The sequence below is a fragment of the Misgurnus anguillicaudatus genome, chromosome 23 (genome assembly GCF_027580225.2).
Source record: "Misgurnus anguillicaudatus chromosome 23, ASM2758022v2, whole genome shotgun sequence".
Lineage (NCBI taxonomy): Eukaryota > Metazoa > Chordata > Actinopteri > Cypriniformes > Cobitidae > Misgurnus > Misgurnus anguillicaudatus.
In genome coordinates this window covers 13,095,305-13,101,604 of record NC_073359.2, presented here as the reverse complement: position 1 = coordinate 13,101,604, position 6,300 = coordinate 13,095,305, and positions in this window count along the sequence as shown.

The window sequence follows — 6,300 nt, the reverse complement described above, 5'->3', positions numbered from 1 at the left end:
ACTTTTTAATACTGACCTGATATAATACTGATTTTGGCAGTAACTCGTTTTTTTTTTTTAAATGGCATTTGTTATTTAAATGTATAACATATAAAAATGCATCAGTCTAGCCAGAATTTATGCTGTTTTGAAAACTGTATGTAGCTCCAGTATAATCCCGTGTTTTGGTTTGAGGCCAGCATGTTAACTACTCTTGCATAACCAATTTCCCACCTCGTCTAAGCTGAAACTAGGTGAAAAAGGTTTAGATTAGACATGCATCCGTCAGTGGAAATGGATATTACAGGGCTATTTACTGTATAAAGTCCTTGATAATTTACTTCAGGTGTACTGTTTCTGTCAGATGAAATGTAAATACAGTAGTATGTTTTAAGTCTGGAATCTCACTATGCAGTATTTCTTACAGTATATAGGTCATAGGGATGCAGAGTGTAATACAGGGCATTTTTTGTAAGTGCTGATCCAGAAGAGGATGTTTGGAAAGGCTTTGAGGCCGTGGAAGTTGATCAAACATATAGGAAGTGGTCAGACATCCTGGAAACTCTGGTAATGAATCACATCATGAGGTAGGTCTGATTAATGCACGCGTGAGAACTCCTATGTCATTAAATCAACACCCTCGGGCAACTCGCTCATTGAATGTTTTCATACAGTAGCAGTGTAATGCACGTCTCATTTACAGTGTTAGTCAGCCACGATAACAGCAACGCCTTTGTGTAAAAAACCAAAACAAAAACGTTAACACATTGTAACATGAGGAAGTCTATTTAAAACTTAGCTCCTTGTACCAGATTATGTCATTACAGCATGGCAGTCATACAGTAAACTAAGTGAACATAGTGGGTATTATCATCTGTTCTGCATTAATAAATGTACACATTTAAAGGGATAGTTCACCCAAAAATGTAAATTCTGTCATCATTTACTCATGTTGCTCATGTTGTTACAAACCTGTATATTTTGTTTTTGTTTTGATGAACACAAAGGAATATATTTTGAGAAATGTTTGTAACCAAACCATTCGTGGACGCCATTCACTTCGATAGTAGGAAAAATAATACTATGCTGCAATACTATGCAGAAACTGCTGCATTTGTGTCAATCCATGTTCATTTTAAAGACTAAACATGCGCTATCACTTTAATTCAGCGCGTGCAGTTTGCGTTCAGTACAGCAAAAATAGACTCGGTCCGGAAACGATCGCAGCACTGCATCAGCATCTGCAACGGAACAGACGGACCACATATAGTGATATCACTATCCCCAAAATGTATAAACCCTGCCCCTGGGAACACGCAGCAAAGGAGGCTTTTCCAGACAATCAATCGCAATACACTGGGCCAGCTAACCAATCTAAGCATATAGTGTATTTCTGAGGGAGGGGCTTCATAGACCCAGGAACTAAACACCATGTTTTATAAGGATGGAAACAGCAGTGCAGAATTTACTATCGCTAAGCCCCACCCCTTGAACGCAGATGAGCCAATGGCAGTTGAGTATCAGTTGCACTGGGACCGGAACTCAGACAACTGTGGGTTTCAGTGCCATAGAAAAGCATTGTAAAATCATTAGCTTACATTGATTTTATTGGGCTCGACGCAAGTTGCTAGTTTCAACCCGGGGCAATTATCATTTTCATGTTTAGTGCCACGTTGTTTAAATAGCAAATGCATTTTGGCCAAATTTTGTGCCCATTGGCGTTCTGGTCTGAAAACGAGGTATGTTCAGGCGCATTGTTGGCGCGTTGCTATTTTGAGTCAAATAAAATAGACAAAAAAAACCTGGTCTAAAGTCAATGCCGCACTATTGTTTTTGTTATTTAATGAGCGCGTTAGTAATATGCGTCTATAAACGGGACAACAACGCGTGTTTGCTTATCACATGGATGCGCAGCAGTACATAAACAGTTTAAAATATGACAAATCAAAGGATTAAAATGTAAAAGATTATTTTGAGCCTCTTGGACATAAATGAGGACCGATTATGAGATGTTAGAAGGCGTAAAGAACAGCTTCACCTGTAGCCTGGTAAGTAATTAAATGTTTTGCTTTAAACAAATGCAAAATATTACATATATTTTTAAATGATTTTTTTTTGTAATGCTACCTACGGATTTATTGCATATGATGACTTTGTACCTGTGGATATGATGAGATGAGAACCTTTTTTAAGTAATGCTTTTCAAAGCACTCACGGTGCTGTCCGCATGCTGACGGCTCTCCACACGTTTGTAAATTCTTTATCTCTTGTTTGTTACAAATAAAAGTATTCTTACAGTACAAACCTTTTTTGCATATTTGTAAATTATTTTTTGAGATAACACAGATCATGTAGGCTATCATTCGTCGTCTTCCTCCGTTTACAAATTCAGGTGCAAATTCAGGGGATGAGAGATGAGACTCTCATTGGTTTATTGCAAGTTACGCCCAAAACACACCCATTACTCATTACGAGAATTGGAACAACCCATATAGGCTGTGCGCTTGGCGCATAAATTATTTTTCCCGTTGTTAAATTAGCAAAAGTGGAACCGGACATGCCCGTTTAGACAATACACTTAGATTGTTAAAATAGGGGCCATTGTGTTTGTTGCCAAAATGGTAAAACAATGTGCTGGGGTACTTATAACACTAATCCCAGGTATCTTGGGAGGATGGGCAATACAATTTTATTCCATGTTTTAAACCCAAACAAAACAGAGCAACATGCCACGTAATGTTAAAATCAACAAGATTGTATACATTTGTTCTAAGGTAAGTCAAAGGAACAATGCTTTAATCTATCACCCAAACTTATTTAATTGCAATCATTACGTACTAAAACAGCCTTGCCTCAATAAATTAGATAGCTTGTCCTAACGTTAGCTTAAGTTCACTGCCTCTCCATATTAAACTGTTTAAATGTCATTTAAAATAAATCTTACCCTGCGGTACATGAACAGCATTAATCCTTATGTCATCTGTGATCATGACGACCATAAAATGAGGCTTCACCCGCTTGCATTGTAATATGTAAACCCTCACATCCAAATTAATCTTGTTTCCCATCATATTTATATTAAAAAAATATCCCTTTGTGTCATTTAAGTCCCATGTTTTGTGTGAAGGCACTGGCTTTGTTTATTCTGTCCATGTGCCTTGTCTCGTCCCCTGACCCCGCCTCCTTGTCTCCTCTTTAATCACCTTGTTATTGTTTGATTCATGTCACCTGTCCCCTTCTTGATTTGCTCCCTTATATAATCCCCTTGTGTTGGCTGTCATGTGCTCTTTCGTTTTGTAAGCCTCTGGTCATTGTACCCTTTGTATGAACTCTGTATAAATCAAGTTTGTATTAGTCAAGTTCAATGTTAAGTTTTGAGTCAAGTTTATTAAGTCAAGTTAGTCTAGTCTGTTTTATGTTTTGTTAATCTAGTCTTGTTGTTTTGCCCTCTCATGGGTTTTTGTTTTCTTGGTTAGTGTCAATTAAAGTCTGAGTGTTCATCTGTCACCTGCATTTGGGTTCTGTTCTTGAATGTTCATGACAATTATATCAAAAACATCCTGTGACAAGGTTTTCAAACTGACAGCTCCTATTGTATAACCGTTAGCAACCTTTTGTTTGTCCTAGTTCGAAGCAGTAACTAAGTGGGGCGTGGCTTAGCGATATGTCAATTTTATGATAGGTAAAATATATGAAAAATGTTTTTTTTTTAACAAAGCATGAACACGGTACTCCATAAACACAATCAAACCTTAAAAAAAATCACTATTTACCCACCCCCCAAAGGACCTTGATTGTTAAGAAAAATATCCTTTTATGTTTCATTGTCTAAATTGTTTAATGTGATACACTGCATAATAAGCATAACAGTTATCTGTCAATCAGGCAAGCTTTTAGTAAGTAAAACAAACACTGGCATCAGTTTAACTCTACAATGTCTTCTCACTGCAGTTGTTATATGAAGTGGCATTTATTTGCTCTGCTGCCCTGAGCACGTTCTGCTATTTTATGTTTCATGTCTATTTATTCTGTGAAAAATTGTGCTTGGCATTTTTAGTCATCACTAAATAAGCAGACTTCAAACACCGTCACAAAGTGGATTTCCAGGACCTCACACGGCACAAAACATTTGAAGAAATAAAGAGTTAGAACACAAATACAAAGCTTTGATGTAAACAACGGTTTCTCTGGAGTTAACACTCCAGTTAACACAAGTGAGTACCTGAATGGATCGGTTCTGACACAGGTGTGTGGGAGAAGAGAAAAACTCAGAATGAAATCAAGAATACATTTATACTGTAATTTCTGCATTGTAAAAAAATATGCAGCAAGTTCAACTTGATTTTATAAGTTATGTCAACTTATCACAAGCCAAAACTTAAAATAGTAGGTTGAATTGACTTGCAAAAACAAGTTGTTTTAACCAAGCATTTTTTTACAGTGTAATGTGCTTTAGGCAAGCAACATAGTACTAAAGGCATGTAGATAAATAATACCAGCAAAAGATACATCTACTGTATATGCCTGGTTATAATGCTTACAGAAGTATACATTTTCTGCATATAAACAAAAAATATTATTAGTATACGGACATCTTATATGGATAGTTCAGAGAAATGCAAATTCTTTATCATTTAATGCACCATCAAGTTGTTCCAAACCTGTATAAACGTCTTTGTTTCTGATATTTTGAAAAATGTTTATAACCGTACAGATCTGGAACACCATTCACTTCATTAGTATTATTTTTGTGTAATAACAAAAAAAAGCTTATTTTGGTTGAAATTTTCTTTAGAACTGCTAGAATTACAACACAGTCCCTGCTTTACATTGGTGTGCTGCTCTTATACAAAACATAGTGTAAAATGCATTCAAATATCAATTGGATGTGACAGTGACAATATTATTGCATAAACATATTTTACGCTTTATTAGCAGATCCTCCCTAAAAACCAACATGCAAGATCCATGTGAAACTCATGCCGAACTTCTGTTATTTTAAAGAGGAGGCTTTAAAGGTAAATAATGAAAACATGCTTTAGTTTAATAATAGCTTATAGAAAACATATGTGCTGAAATATAACATCTTGAAAGCAGTGGTCACAGAAACTGTATGGATTAAGATATTGCTGCCACGGAAGGCGAATAAGTGTGTTACAATGAAATCAAAATATGAAATAGGAAATTACTTATTTACATGAACTGTTCATATAAAAAAGTGGATTATGGTTATAGTTATTGTGTATTTGAATGGTGTATAATATATCCTAACACACACTTCAGTGTTGAATATTTTGGCAATCAGATATGATACTGTACTTTACTGACCAATTTATTTGTCATTAATGTATTATGGAAGGAAATCTCAGAAATTTTAAAAGGTTTATTCTTTTAGGGGGATAGAGGTCCCGGAAATCTCCTTGTTGTGACTGTAAACATTACCTTATCATACCTATTATAGTCAAAATTATGTAACCTAAAAATATGAAGAGGACAGTGCAGCCCCATCGACAGAGAACTAGATTTGGAGGTGCTGGTCCTGATAAAACTTGATCTTGAAATCCTGTTACAATTTCCTCTTGTCCATAACTTACATAGCACAAGTGGTGCTAATAGTTTATAAGATAAATGCTTTTGTTTAAAATCATGAAGTAAATCATGGCCAAAAGTTTATTTAACTTGGGATAAGATACCAACATTTATAATGCTATAGTATTAAGAATCACAACTTTGACATGACTGATATGCTATATTCTATAGTTGTGGATCACTATGAATGATGGTTGTAAAAAATGGTCCAAAAATGGTCTTAAGCTGTCCCTGGGACAGTACCCTTTAAAAAGGTCCTCACTATTTACACACATACATGTGAATGTATACTTTTTGTACCAACTTTTAAGGTATTTATATGCACTCTTTGGTACCATACAGTATGTACCTCTGAGGTATTAATATGACCTCTCTTTAGGTACAGAGGCATACTCTTTAAAATGGTACTGCCCCAGTGACAGTAGGAACCATTTTTAGACCATTTCCTCTGACAGTGCATAACAGACAACTTAAATAATGTAAACATTGCTTTAGGTCCAACTAAATGGAATAAGAGTTTACTTGGAAAGGTCTTTTATAAGATTAAATCTTCTTTTGAGGACCTATGCCTTGAAGAACTTAGCTTATACAAAACCTCTGAAACTTAAACAGACCTTGGACTTTTCTTTGTTTGTATTGTCTTTGCACATTAGCACTTTCCAGAAAATTTCCAAGAAGTGTTAAAGGCGCTCTAAGCAAATCTGTGAGATGTCACTTTTTGTTGATGTTTGA